The sequence below is a fragment of the Streptopelia decaocto genome (genome assembly GCF_964273445.1).
Source record: "Streptopelia decaocto genome assembly, chromosome: 3".
In the NCBI taxonomy this organism is placed as follows: domain Eukaryota; kingdom Metazoa; phylum Chordata; class Aves; order Columbiformes; family Columbidae; genus Streptopelia; species Streptopelia decaocto.
Window position 1 is genome coordinate 17,996,816 of NC_138656.1, and position 16,013 is coordinate 18,012,828.

The following is a 16,013-nucleotide window of genomic DNA, read 5'->3' on the forward strand; positions in this document are numbered from 1 at the left end:
AAGGCAGAGTTACTGAATGCCTTCTTTGTCTCTGTCCACTCTGCCAGAGGCTGTCCTGGGGAGCCCCGTACTGCTGAGGCCCCAGAGGAAGTTGGGACAATGGAGGAGTTTGCCTTGGTTGATGAGGACTGGGTTAGGGAGCAGTTAGGCAATCTGGACATCCATAAATCCATGGGTCCAGGTGGGACGCACCCGCAGGTGCTGAGGGAGCTGGCTGAGGTCATTGCTGGACCACTCTCCATCATCTTTGCCAAGTCGTGAGAAACGGGGGAGGTGCCTGAGGACTGGAGGAAAGCAAATGTCACTCCAGTCTTCAAAAAGGGCAAGAAGGAGGACCCGGGTAACTATAGACCAGTCAGCCTCACCTCTGTCCCTGGGAAACTGATGGAACAACTTATCCTTGGTGCCATCTCAAGGCATGTCAAGAATGAGAGGGTCACTGAAGCAGTCAACATGGCTTCACCAAGGGGAAGTCATGCTTAACCAACCTCATAGCCTTTTACGAAGACATAACTAGGTGGATAGATGATGGCAAAGCAGTGGATGTGGTATGTCTTGATTTCAGTAAAGCATTTGACACAATCTCCCACAGCATACTTACAGCTAAACTGAGGGAGTGCGGTCTGGATGATCGGGTAGTGAGGTGGACTGTGAACTGGCTGAAGGGAAGAAGCCAGAGAGTTGTGGTCAATGGGGCAGAGTCCAGTTGGAGGCCTGTATCTAGTGGAGTGCCTCAGGGGTCAGTACTGGGACCAGTACTGTTCAATATATTCATCAACGACTTGGATGAGGGACTAGAGTGCACTGTCAGCAAGTTTGCTGATGACACCAAGCTGGGAGGAGTGGCTGACACGCCAGAAGGCTGTGCTGCCATCCAGAGACCTGGACAGGCTGGAGAGTTGGACGGGGAAAAAATTTAATGAAATATAACAAGGGAAAGTGTAGAGTCTTGCATCTGGGCAGGAACAACCCCAGGTTCCAGTTTAAGTTGGGGAATGACCTATTAGAGAGCAGTGCAGGGGAAAGGGACCTGGGGGTCCTGGTGGACAGCAGGATGACCATGAGCCAGCACTGTGCCCTTGTGGCCAGGAAGGCCAATGGCATCCTGGGGTGTATTACAAGGGGGGTGGTTAGTAGGTCCAGAGAGGTTCTCCTTCCCCTCTACTCTGCCCTGGTGAGACCACATCTGGAATATTGTGTCCAGTTCTGGGCCCCTCAGTTCCAGAAGGACAGGGAACTGCTGGAGAGAGTCCAGCACAGGGCAGCAAAGATGATGGAGTAGATCATCTCCCTTATGAGGAAAGGCTGAGGGAGCTGGGGCTCTTTAGCATGGAGGAGACTGAGGGGTGATCTCATTAATGTTTATAAATATGTAAAGGGTGAGTGTCAGGAGGATGGAGCCAGGCTCTTCTCGATGACAGCCAATGATAGGACAAGGGGCAATGGGTATAAACTGGAACACAGGAGGTTCCGCTTAAATTTGAGAAGAAACTTTACAGTGAGGGTGTGAGAGCACTGGAACAGGCTGCCCAGGGGTGTTGTGGAGTCTCCTTCTCTGGAGACATTAAAACCCGCCTGGACGCCTTCCTGTGTAACCTCATCTGGGTGTTCCTGCTCTGGCGGGGGATTGGACTGGATGATCTTTTGAGGTCCCTTCAGATCCCTGACATTCAGTGATTCTGTGATGACTGCTTCTCAGCTGCTCAAGAGGAGGAACTGAATTGAGTAGATACACATCATTTTGAAAGCACTCCAGGAGCCACCATCAAGATGCTCTGTCTCAACTTGTAACTGAAATAGTCCCATAAGGGGCTGCATCTTTTCAAAGTGAAACAGGAGAAAAGTATTGGACATTCAGATTGCATAACTAAATGCTAAGAAACAGGAATTTCAAAAAGTGAGATTGAATGCAGCCCTCTTGTGGTGTGTGCATTTGAGCGAGAGAACAAATGTGTTTTGCCAGTCTGCTATTGCCTTTATGTAGAATGACAAACTTTTAACAATGTATCCCATGCTTTTTCCTTTCAAATAAAAGACAAAAAAAATGTCAGAAGGAAGAGCTTTTACAGGCAGGGTGTGGAGGTTGTTCTGTTGTGCAAAAAGCTATGAAGGAATAAAGCAAGTTCCACAATCTGACATATTGTCTGGAAGAGCTTGAGAAGGGTGAACCTGAGGAAATGAACTGAGTTTCTGCCTATGGGAAAGCTGGAATTTGGGAGTATCTGGTTAGAATTCCAGAAATGCTGCTTTCATTTCAAAAATTCTGTAGTAACTCTTTTACAGCTGTTATCTCAACACTGTTTTCTCACAATATTTAGCTATTAACAAACACGTATGTGTTGTGTATTTTAGTAGAACAGTTGTGGCAAATACAAGAGGATGGAAGTAGTAGAGGTAGCTGAAAGAAGTAAGAGCAGTTTGAAAAGATGTACTCTGTCAGCAGATTCTCAAATCCAAATCTTATAAATACAATAATGTGGTTTACATCTATCTGTAACCCAGACTATGCTTTAGGAAACAGTGCTACACCAAACAGGATATTTGAACATGGTTGCATAATATGCATCTTCTAGCTCTAAAAGTTTGCTCTCTTTTTTCTTATAAAAAAACAAACCAAACCAAACCAAACCACAACAACAAAAAAACACAACAAAACACCACCACAACAACAAAAACACAAAAGATTTTCTGATTTTCGAGTAATAAGTTTCTTCATTTACTTTAATTACTAAATTGTACTTCTACTTTATGGAGCAAAATGTCATGTTGCCTTTAGTTACATGGAATTTGCTGTATATATCTGGTGTGGACAAAATTTAAGAGCTGTTATCCTGAAAAGGAATACCAGTATATTTTTAATCACAGAAGTATAACACTTCATAAAAAAATCTTCCTCTGAAAAAAAAAAAAACCACACTAAGAAACAAATTAGAAACAAATAAGAACACAGGCAATATGCTGGTCAGGCTTTTGTCATAAAATAAACAAAGACCATTGAGAGCTGCATGTGAAATACCTTTTTGTCTGCTACTTAGCACACGCTGTAGCTAAAATGGAAAATTCTGTAGAGCCGAATGATAGCACTAAGTGAATTGGCATTTGCACTTAGTTTTCCAGTGGTTTGGCGGTATTAATAATGCAGCAGGAGGACAGGATATCCTTCAACTAAGTCGGTATGAAAAAAGATTTTCATTAGCATTACAATGCACTCTGAGAACTAGGTATTCGTACTCCTTGGAAAGAAAGGTTTGAGGAAGCGAACTTTGTGTTTGAAAATGTTTGGTTAAATTTGGAGAGTGTCTAAATATGACTGTTGTCAAAAACTTTTTAGCATAGCATAGGAATAAAGTATCTTTCTCAGACTGTTATTGTAATTCATAAGATGTTATTTTCAGCAGTGTTTATTATACAAAAGAATGTTCAGAACCAGATAAATACACTAGGGAGACTGGTTAAATAGGAATAAACCAAAGGAGTTGCTTAAAATTAGAGAAACAAAATGCTGACATAGAAGTAATAAATTATTTTTTCTGTTGTTTTTCCATAATAGTCTGCTTTGGTCAAAAACAAAGAGCAGTAACTAATATATTTATGTATTTGTGGGCAAAGTGAGATGAAGATCACAAATCTTCTGATTTATCAACCAAGGTAAAATGAGATTGAAGCAATCCAGTCTGGAGAAGCTGATGCTTATCAGCAGAACCTTGGAGCTCTGAGAGATTAATTGGAAGCCTTCCGACGCAGGTTGATGTCAATGAATGGACAGACGAGGAAGCAGTGCACCTTTTTATAATTGTTGTCACTACAGACCACAGGGCACTTGTGTTTGTCAGAACAGCCAAATTAGTCCAGCCTTCAAAACAGAGTATACAATTCTGCTGAAAAGGAAATGACCATCTGGCAGCCTACAGCAATTTTGGAATTTGCTGCCCTTGCTGGTGTACCCCATTCCGAGTTACATGTTTAGATTTTAGCATGATGCCCAGCTGCATTTTTATCAGCCAACAATCTATTTTAGGTTAATTATTGTGCATACTATTATACAGTGGCTCAGGATCATCCAAATTCTTAGTCTTTTCCATATATTTGGTTAGAACGCTATCGGGACTTTTTCTGAAGGATCTCCTCCTACACCTCCCTTCAGTAAACAGTCCAAATACCTTTTCATGTAATCCTTCTTCACTAAATTATTGCCGTTCTGTCCTCTGCATGTCCTAATGCCTGTGCCTCAGGCCCGAAAGAGAATCATAAGTGGCCTCACCACTTCCGCAGAAGACAGTTAATTCTTTAAAGTACCTTCTTTCTTGTGCTACTCAGTCAACTCTGAAGTTCAAGAGAATTAAGAAATGTCAAGCCTTCCTTATTGTGTGTTTTGGACGTTACTTCTTTCTACTATCTGCGCAGTCACCACCAGATCCTTGCTCCATCACTGACTGTGGTGCAATTAATTACTAGTCATTTCTGTGTATTACACTCAGCTCGTTGTCCTCTTGAAAGAAGTCGTAATTTGGATAGGTCCCTCTCTCAAGCATGATAAACATGGTGCTTTGCTAACTTCCCTCAACAAGGACCCTTCTGCAGCCTCTGAGACCTCAGCTCCATCTGCCTCCTCCCCAGGCAGCCCTAGTTGTGCCAATGCCTGACAGGTGCCCAGTAGAATAATCTTTGAATCCAGTGTACAATGGATCAGATTTCTTGCCCCACAGTAGGCACTTGTGTTAGTAACATTTCCAACTCAGCTTTACTGAGATGTTCCTCTTTTCTTTTGTTTGGTCCATTATAAATAATGCACCCATATATGACATTTTGAGTGAAATTCAATTAGCAGGAATACGAATAAGGTTGGTTGAGTTCAGAAGTTTCTCTTTGTTTACAGTTAGTGGAGGCAGCTTTGGTTTGCTGTACTCGGCTTTATCAACAGTCGTGAATAATAAGGTTCTTCCTGCCAAACTTGTGTTCTGGATGACAGCTGGCCAGCTGGTGGCTCTCAAAGGAATTTGCTTCGAGTGGGTTATGTGCTTGAACGATCGTATCTATCAGATTTGAAGGCAGATCCATGTTGAGTTAAGCTGCCAGAGAAGGTGTGAGTACCACTCGGTGAGGGACGGGAGGTCTGTCCCACAACCTGGAATGGCATCAGATTGCAGAGACCTGGAGTAAGGTGTCCAGCTGTAGCTTTTCCATGAATTTTTGTCTGGGCTTGTAAATAAATGACTGTAACACCAAGTCTGGAAAGGCAGAACACTAGCAAACAAACAGCAGGTAAGTATGCTGTTAACTGTAGATGAAATTGGGTCCAAAGGGTCTAGCCCAAGAGTAGCAGATCTGAGCGGAACTTAATCCCAGAACTGCAAAATGCTTTAAGTATCTTTGCAGGGAGTGAAATGGCGAAATTGTTTTCATCTAACCTGTGCCCCAGCTATTGCAGTACCTCAGTATTGCTCAGTCTTAGTGTACTGTGAGAACAGAAACATCTTACAGTTTGGTTTTAAATGTAGCAGTTCTGCCTTATTTCATCACAAGGTAGAAGAACTTCCTTTGCAGGAATTTCAGTGGCCTTTAGTGCAGTGTTAGGTTAAGATAACTTTAAGCATCCATTTTGGTCTTCAGATCTCTGGCAGAATTCTTCATTTGTTGACGTTGGTAGAAAATTTCATACTGACTGTACTGGAAAGGCAGTTGGATATGTAGTTGTGCAAGATAAAAAATTGCATATTGGTTATGTTCAAGAATGTTTAAAATCCCTGTGTTTCAAATAGATATTGATGTGTTTATTCTAAATCTCAGTGAGGCTTCCTCTGTGTCTTGAGTGTTGGTATGTTGGGATAGGTAGTATGACTTTGAGAAAAGGTAAGATGAAGGAGGTGGGAGAAAGTCAGCATTTGGCTGTCTGTGTTGGAATGTTCATTTAACTTGGTTAAGCTGGATGCCTGTGAGGTGCCTCTTCAGTATCTGAAATGTGCATCCCCTGTAAGTGTAAAACATCAGAAAAAAAGGTATCAAAACACAGAAGAGGTGAAGATGAGTGGGGAATTGCTACTCATCTGTTGAATGGAAACTTGACGTTAAATAAGATCTTCTTATGTTTCACCGTTTGAAACACAGTAAGAGTTCCAGGAACTAATTATCCAGCAATGGATGATGACATGGAAATATATTAAATATACATAGATAGCTAACCATGAATACTTGATGCGTGCAAAAGAAGAGTCTAGTTAATTTTTATGTAAATGAAACAACATTGAAAGTGGCAATATAATAAGCAACAACACTGTTTTGCATTTGAATAGAACAAAGCAGCAAATTCATACTTGAAATAGAGCCTTTCTTCATAAATTGTCTTTTTCTGGGTAGATACTTTAATGTATGCTTTATTCACAGTAAAAACATGGTCTTCATAGGTATCGTCTTGTCTAGAAACAATCAGACAAGTTAGCCTTCTAAAAGCTAATTTAATTTGTTGGTGGGTGTCATGTCTACGTTGTCACTTTTAATGATTAAAGGGACTAATGTTGAATCAGTGTGACAAGCAGGTATAGTTAACGCCAAGAGTGGGTAAGGTGTAGCTTATATCTAGAACTTGTTGGAAGTAATGAAAAGGGGTGTTTCCTACCAGGAGAGTAAGAACATGGGATGCGGGCAGGCCTGGCAGAGCTGGGGATGCTGGAGGCACAGGCCGAGCTGCTCCACGCTGCTTCCTCGGGGCAGCAGCTCCAGCGCAGGTTCGGCAAGGAGGCACCTGGAAGACAGGGAGCTGACTTGTGACTTGGTGTAGAAGAAGAACTGAAGAGGACTGCAAAGGAAAAAGTTCAAAAAGAAGGTGTATTTATCTTTAGCCTTCGGCTGCGGATTGCTTGATAGATGGCGATGCTTATCCTGACTCTTTGTGCATGGTTTATTTATGCTGCTCATATTACTTCACTTCAGAGTTGTCCATGTATACAGAAAAAGTTCAGATGTAGATTATGTAGAGAGCTTTTAAAACTGTCTTGGAGATGTTAGTCTTTGATGGTGAGCGAGGTAGGAGGGTATTAAAGCAATTATTAAATATACATTAATATGCATGGATAAACAAACTTCAAAAACTGTTAAAGAACAGATGTCTTTTGCATGTTTCAGTGGTAAACATATGGCTATTCAGTTTTGAAATACAAATCCCTAAGCATTTAGATCAATGCCTGTCAAATAGTTTGTCACGACAGAGGGTTCAGCTTTGGAGCTTCAAATTCAGTTTTATTCCTTCTTTCTAGTATACTGTTGAATTTGATTAGTTGAGCCACCACTCAGCTTCCTAATAGACAAGAGTCCTTGATCTGCAGTTAAGTGTACTGCCAGAGGCATGCAGTGCACAATCTTTTACCTCTGGGTTACACAGTGCTGTGCAGTGTGAAGGTTTGAGTATCTTTGGAATGGCTGAGGGGCAAGTGTTTATGTTAGGGATAATTTTAAAAATTAGTAGCATAGACTGAGTTAATATTATAATGCCCAAAATAAAAATATACTCTTATTGGAAACAGTTTTCGTGTGCAAAGTTTGTAGATGAGGCTTTAACACTCGAGCTGCAAGTTAAAATGACAAAATCCTAATCTTTTTGCTTAGCTTGTTTCCAAATCTACAACTTTCACATGGACTTAAAGTGAAATGAATGATGAATGACGAATTTGATTTTATACATATCTGAGAAACAGAAATATCACAGTCAATTAGCTTTGTAGTTGGTAGTGAGCACTGCTTTTATAAAAGAAAGCTGTAAGACTTGGTCTCTGACTTTACAAAACTTGAGTCTTCCTTCACAGATCAGGTTTGGGCTTTGAATTTAACAGCTGATGCAAAACTGGATATTTGGAGGCCTAGTATATTCTTTAAGGGTGAGGCCAGCTTGCTTTATCACCTTTCAGCACCCAGTTTCATTAAATCTTAAAGGACTGTTTTATTCCATTTGCAGGGGGACTGGTAATTTTATTTGGATGAAACAAACAATCAAAGCAAAATTAAAAAAAGAAAAAACATTATAACGCTTGGAAAAATTGACACTTAGAAGTCAGCAAACATCAGAAAGCTGTTCGTGGAATCTTGATTTGGCTTTTTTACATGTATATATGGGATGATCTGGTCTTTAGCTAAATGATTGCATGCCATTCTCCCCACACACACATCCTCTGCCTCATTGAGCACTCACTGAAGGAGCAACTTCTAAATATTTTGTTTTCTCTTCATCTTCGGTGTGTGGCCCCAGGGCTTATACACTTCACTATTCAAGCTCGTCTCTGAAAACAGAATTTCCGTGTAAGCATCTCTGCTGCTTGCTGCGCTAGTACGAGACTGCTTCCTGATATTGAAGGAATTTATTTTCACTATGTCTATATTTATCTCATGCATGTGGGAAATTGAAGTGCAGCAAGAATAAGGTCAGGTCTACTGCCTGGTTTTAGACACCGATGGGCTTATTTTTCAGTCGCAGTGCTTTCCATGCAGCTTGCAGCTGGGGATGCTCAGCACCACTGTAAAACCAACCCCAGAAACTTCAGTCAGACAAACTCAGAAGATGAGAAATTAAACTCTGTTTATGAAACAGGCAGAAGTAGCGTACAGTTCTCTTGGGTTTTGTTTAGCAGGAAGATTGGTTTGAGACTCAACTGTCTAAAGTTGAACTTGTTCTGTTTCCTCGCTCCTCACTCTGTTTTGCTCGTTTCAGACCTTCCTGGTCCTGCAGCAAATGAAGCAAAGTTCCCGCGCTCTGTTGTTACACAACCCTGATTCACTGCAAGTTCAGGTCCTGAGGCAAAGTAGCTTATCATCATGGAACTAAAGATAATATCCATTATATAGGCAGAGGCAACCTTAGATTTGGCATTTTCCTACATCTAAGTATTGAACTTCACAACCTAATGTTCTTTACTGCTGGTGTATTTTATGTTATTGTAAATGTCTTTAAACACTAAATCAACAGCTGATCACACAACAGATACTGCCGCCATCCCTCCCCAGGCTGGGTTTCTGCTTTGCTTGCCAAATTCCCTTCCAGATCTGTTAAATAGTTGTCCCCTTTGCATTTAAATCAGATGGCTTCCTTCCTCATGCTGCATGGGTGGTCACACACAGGAGCATGGTCTTCTGCTCACAGGGAGCGGTGCATGGACTGAAGACTAGATGTTGGGAATACTCAGTATGGACAGATTAATTTTAATTTTCAGCTGTCAATTATAAAATGTTTGCTGAGTGTGTGCAAAATTAAGATTCTTTAAAGGCTCATAGTTGTTGGCCCAATTTGGGATGTTTTGTTGGAAGCTGGCAAAAGGCATAGTACTGACACAAATACCATCTCCTGCCAAACTTCAAGTACCACTTCCAGGGCTTGGGGATGTTAGTCCTTTCCAAAGAAGAAACCATCTGAATTTTTTTTGGTGACTTTTTAAGTAACAAAAACATTTTTTTTTCCATAGCCTTAGTCTTTGATATAGCTGAATTACTGTAGCTGATATTGTGGTGCCCCTTCTTCTCTTAAAAAACCACAACACAACGAATCTGAGGCTGAAAGAGCCTGGAAATCTAAACCACTTCAGTCCAAGTGGTTTAAACTTGACATGGTACATAGCAATTACAGTAGCGTCTTGTAATGAAAGAGCTGGGAAATTGTAATGTGGAGGTACTAAGCCCGCTTTATAGTAAAAGAAATTGGCTGTTGTCATCTGAGTTGTTTCATAGTAGCATAAAACTGGTGTTCAGGAACTTTATTTTAGACCAAATAACCCAATCTGGACTGGACAACTTGTCCTACTTTGATTTTTGCTTGATCAGGAGAACGTGTGATATGTTGGCATTGCGCTGTGCAGACTGAATCCAGCCATCTAAGGCTTGTTTCTTAAGATATCGTCTTGCAATATGAAATGTCTTTTCGTGAAAAGAATGTGAAGAATTTGTTACTAATAACATCTTTACCCTTTATGGGTAAAGTTATTTTGCTCTCTTCCAAGATGAATGCAGCTCTGGCCGACTTCAGTGGGGATTTGCTACTTTTCTGCTTGCCTGCTCTTGCGAGGCTGGATCCTTAGCTGGGGGAATTGGTTTAGCTCTGTTGCAATACATACAGTTTTGCCACTGTACCTCCCGTTAAGTATTTGCACTTCTTTTAATTGCAATGTTTGCGTTTGCACTTGGAAGTTCAGGTTTTTATTTCCCGGCTGAACTTTTAGTAAAAATAAACCGGGATGCGGTTCTTCGGTTGCTTTGCTTCTCCAGAAGTTGCACAACTGGAGCGGAGAGGACGGGGGGATTATTAGTCCACCCAAAAGCTTTGTAACCAACTGTGTATTTTTGTATGTGTATAAACCAGCAACTGCCACCAGGGAAAAATACATGGAAAGGACTGGTTTTCAAGGGGAGAATTTTTCTTATATGATTCACCATCTGACCTGCAAATCCTTGTGTCATAGCAGTGGTCGTGGGGGGAAGGAGCAAGCCTGCAATGCCAAAACCAGAGATCGAGGGAGGTGGATGAAGCTGTTTTATTTTGGTAGCAATGGGCAATGCCAGCTCAAGTGCTGCAGCTTAACCTAAACCAGCAGAGCAATCAGACCAGTTGGCAAAAGAAAATAATTGTTTTCTTACAGGTATATATAGGCACCTGTCTCAGTTTGGTACATCTGAAAAGACCATGGGGTATTTAACTTCTTGACTTTTGTGGGAGGTGGGTACTTGATGAGTTCAGGTCTCTGCAAAACCTCCTCCGTGCACTCGTGTGTTTAGTGGGCTGCAAAATAAATTAGTCAATCTGGTGCACTGGCCATTTTATGGGATACTGTTCTGCCTTTCTCCAGTTGACCGACATCTCCTGAAATTTGGTATTTGCTGTCTCCTCCTGTATATGGGCAGAAGTTGCTAAGAATTTAATGGTTTATTTGTATCGATCAAGGAAAAAACATGAATTCATTAGAAGTCAGCTTGAGTACTAGGTGCCAGACATTGCTATTTTTAAATTGCTTGCATCTTGGTGATACAATTACTTACAAATATTTATCAAGGAACAGTTAAACATTTTTCTCTTGTTAAAGTATCTTTTAGAGTTGGGAGGGTTGTTTTCTTTTTAGAAGTTTCACAAAAGCAGTATGCTTGGTATAAATTAAGAAGATTTAAATTCAATAAGCTACTGGTAATTTTCATTTCTAGATTAGTCTCTCTTTGGAGATGAATCTGTTAGTAATGCTAAAAGAGAAGAGCTATTTACCAGCATTTATAGAACTTCATCGCTTGTTTTGTTTTATATATGTTGTTTCATATACAAATATTACAGATATTAAATAATACTTGGTTTGCTCTTTAAACAATAGGAGCCAGAACAAAAGAAACTAAATGTTACACTAAATGTATCTGTTATCCTGTGTTTAAAACTACTTAACTGAAATTAATAACCCAGCAGTGGCTTGTGTGTTGTAATGACCATAATAAAAACATGGTTTTGATAAAATCATGACATGTTTTAGGGCTTGTGGTACTTCATGGGAGACAGGAACATTATAAAATTGTCAATTGTCCTCCTCACCCCAGATAAACAAACAAAAACCCGTAGACAGAAGCAAAATAACTTCTTGTACTTTAATTAGATTGTTTGGTGGCCTTACCAGCAGTTGCAATTTCAGTGATGTTTATGCAAGAGATTGCATAATGGCAATTTAGCACGTGAACACTTTTGAGGGAGCTGTAAAAGCTGAACCTCAGGGTGCAGGACACCCGACGACACCCACCTATCTGCAGGCATGGTCTCAGGAGCAAGTGCCTTGCTTCTTGACCATCCCAAGAGTATAACTAAGCAGAAATATTTTCAGAATATTGTTTTTAAGATTTAAAGAGTAATTATTTGTATCTGTAATACAGTCTTTTACCTGTGGCGATGGTTGTTCTGCGAATTTGAGAGATGGGTTCATTTTGTGCTGACTGCTGTAGGTTCTCTGAGAACATCTGATGGATTGAAACTCCTGAGGAAATATGCAGTCAGTTGTAATAGGTGAATATAAACCCAAATCTGTTGTCAAAAAACAGCAAAAGGCAGGTTAATCCTTGTGAAACAGCGATAACCTTTCTTCTTTGCTGGAGCTTGAAATGCAAAGCCTCAGCCAGGGAAAGATTTCCTTAAAACAATGTCTTTACAGGCCCATTAATCCAGCAGAGGTTTTGATACAGTTTCTTACATAAAGATTTGTCTGGAAAACTGACTTTTTGCCAATTTCAATTCTGTTCAGCCTCCAGTCCTCTTTTTTTCTCCCTCATTTCCCTGAAAAGGGAACATATAAGCATTTGGTTGAGGTAAAGCTTGTATTTGGTGGTTTCTTGGTTCCTTCAATCTGCCACTCCACCCAGCTTTTTCTTCATGAGTCAGGCTAATTTGTAGATAGTAAAACTATTGGGATCTACAGATTCTCCCTCTTCTACTACTGACTTTCTTCCAGGAGTGATTTAAAACCATAACTGAGGGTGTCTGTGAGGCCCTCTGCAAACTGGTCCTGGGCCTCTCCACTCCACCTTTTAGTAACTCCTGAAAAGTCTGGCTTGTTTGGGGGGGTTACTCTGTTTTTCTTCATATGGCGGATTTTTTCATATGCCAGTGGTTCTTCCTCCATTCCACTGTAACGTTAAATGCTGAACTGAAGAGTTTACAGTCAAAATAAAAAGACAAAAGGCACCAGGCCGAATAGTGCAAAGGGACTGGGGAAAGGGCGGGACTCCGGTGCTCCCTTTGAAGACTTGGGAAACAGAGAAATGTCTGCTGAAATTGTGGTTGGGAGTTTATGCAGAAATCTGAGCAAATGATGGGGTTCGAGAAGGTGTTGCAGAGTCATCGTGACGGTCTCTTAAAGGAAAGTAACTCCTTAGGCAAAATCCGATGGTTGGTGGACCTAGTGTCCAAACTTCTTCAGCAGCTGCTTCAAGGAGAAATACAAGACATAAAGAATTTCTGGAATAACCAGCCCAACTAGGAGTCACCTAAACAACTAAATGCTCTTAGTCTGCCGCTATATGCTGCCTAGATCGTTACTGGTGTGCTGCAGAGAGAGACGTAGATTTGTACATGTCAAAAATCAGTGTTTACCATAATGTGCTCTGTGAACTGTAACAGTGAGATAGTGGGCAGACAGGCCGGAGGGACACATTCTGCAGCCCTGTAGTGTTATGTACCGATTACGTGGGGAAATGGCTCAGCTTAACAATTGACATTTTCAGTAAAATAGCTGCAAAACGTCTATCAGAGGCTAGCATAAAATCCTGATCCTCTAGCTATGGGAGCCTTGTGAAATGTCGGTTCTCCCATCACTAATTACAACCCTGTAGCAAAAACGACATATCTGCATTTTTTTGTGCGTCTGGAGTTTTCACTCTATTCTTTTGTTACCTTAAATGGGACTTAAGTATTCATGTATTGTCTGGTTTTATTCAGTCTTAATTCCTTTGAGTTTAGTTTTTTTGGAGGGTTCCCATTATTGAAGAATATCATGGACAGAGGTTACCAAAAAAGGGTGTGACTTGGGAGTGGAGTAAATTTAGCACATCCACATTTTATTAAATTTATGACTCATAAAATGCTCAATATTTCACAGAATAGCCAACTGACCCTCATTTTGCTTGTGCTGATGGATGTCCTGAATTTTTGCCAAATAGTTTTGGAATTATATCCTCCAGAAAAATGTTATTGCCTATTAAAAGCTTGAATGTGACCTTTTCTCCTTTTTCTCCTCTCTGACCTCTATATCTGGACACGTCCCATACTGAAATTCTTTTTCTCCTCTGTCCAGTTGGCAGAAGGATTCCACCTCCTGCACACCCTCTGTTGTGTTTTAGTAGACGTAAAAATGGACATTTTTGCATGCAGCACCATCTTCAGAGTGTCATCTGTCTTTCTAGATTATCTTTGTTTCTGCATCTGGACAATCTGATACTTTTATATATGAATATTTGTGACAAGCTGCAGCTCCTCGACCAAACATTGTTTAATTGTTAAGGGCCTTTTTGAAATCTTGTTATGAAATGTTCCTTTTTGTTATGTTTAGTTTTTCTCCCATACAGCTGTTGATATTGTAAACTGCACATTAGCAGGGATGCATGTGTCTGCAGCATATGATGCTGTTGGCTTTTTAGTAGTTTTTCCTGTTTATGGACTGGAGGACATTTCAGATGGAGAAAACCAGCTGGAGAGAGAGCAGTGTCAGCATACCCTACTGGGATTTTGATCACGCTAAATTCTGTTAATAAAATTCAGGGTCTGTATATCAACAGAGAGTAACTTGGAAATGTTATATAAATCCTTTTTAGTGATGACTAAGGGTCTGTCAGATGCAACTTTAAAAGGTTGTTTTTTAAAATATTTTCATTTCAGAACTGTAAAAAAGATAAGTTTTTCCTAGCATGGCTGGCAGATTTTTTAAAAACAAAGATTTAGGAGTCATTTTTGGTAAATGTTAGAGGTAATACTTGTAATCATGATTTAAGGGAAATCTATCAAAATAACCTATAGTGCTGGTTTTAAAAATTATAGCACTGAAGATAGTTGGGGTTACAGCAAGCTCTGTAGGTAGGTACACGCAGTTGTAGTTCCCAAAATGGCTTTATAGGTATGTACTCACCTGGCCTGTGCAAACAAAAAGTGACATCGGCTCTGTATTCCTCATTCCATAATTGTGTGTCCAAGAAAATAAAATTATATATTGGAGGAGAGAAGAACATGTTCTCTAATGCTCTGCTGTATAACGTGGTGCTTCTCTGATTCACTTACTGTCTCTGCAGTCACATTTGGCTTCCTCTGCCTGCACAGAATATGGGCTGTGGATTGCAGGAAATAAAGAGAAATGAAAGATATAGCTGGCACAGGGAAAATTAATAAACACACGCAGAGGGGTTGTAAACTGTTCAAGGCAGTGGTGACTGTGCATATGAATAGACAGGTATGGGAGGCTAAAGGAGCGTCTTTAAATTTTAGATCATAATCTAGCAATTTCATTTGTGGTCAAGGGACTGCACGAATGCACAGGGCAAGCTATGCACATCTGATTTCAGGACTGTTAGTACATCAGGTTTCTGAATATAAAAATAAAGCAATTTATATGAAACCCAAACAGCATTCTTTATCTAATTCATCTTCTGCAGGCATCTTCTTTCTTTCAGACATGTTGAAACACAATATATTTGTATTAGTGTTACCCTGTCAACTAAAAAAAATACTTGATTTTTGTTTTATTGTATTTCTCCTCCAAATGTATTTTGCACATTTAATAGAATTCTGTCAGTAGTCACTTTCTGTCCAATTTGAATCATTTTTTACTCTCAAACTACAGGAAGAAGCTTCAACTTGCCTTTTTTAAGACATGTAGGTTACAGATACAGCTACATATATGTATGTAGGTATACAGATACAGCTACATATATGTATGTAGTTCTTCAGATCAGGAGTGGATACTTTTAGTAGTAAATTCTAGAAAGTCAAGTTGCATTCTTTTTTAGGCTTTAATTTAGTAGGTTTTGGTATATGGAAAAAATATTTCCAGAATGCCAGAGTAGGTTGAATTTGTCAGTGCTTTTTTTTCTCTGAAGCAAAATCAAACATCTTCTGGAGTGTCTGGATCAGGGTCTTTCTCACACACAGGACATTCAGTGCTATAATGTGGTTAAGTAATGTAGATTTTGACCTAACCAAATACAGCTTGATCATCTTCATTTCAGAATGGCTGCCTTTTTTTCTTTTCCCAAATAACCCCTTTCATTTCTATTTTGGAGTGGAATACAAAAATAACTTCTCTGAAACCTTGATTGATTTCCTCTCTAAATGTATGGGGTTAACATTTAATTACAATTCTATGCATGAAACAAGAAGCAAACATACAATTTGGTTGCGTGATCATGTTTCCACTTAAGAAATGGAAAAGTACAAACTCAAGTTCTGTTTGAATAAGATGTCCTTAAACTGTTGATTACTTTAGTTATGCAACAGAAAAAAAGTGTACCTACTACACTTAGAAGCTAATTTTCAG

At 39.9% G+C, this 16,013-nt stretch overlaps 1 protein-coding gene across 3 annotated transcripts in view; it reads left to right on the forward strand.

Annotated features, from left to right (window-relative positions):
* Nucleotides 1–16,013, forward strand: part of LCLAT1 (lysocardiolipin acyltransferase 1) — a 145,799-nt gene that overhangs the window by 98,935 nt on the left and 30,851 nt on the right. The window lies entirely within an intron of this gene.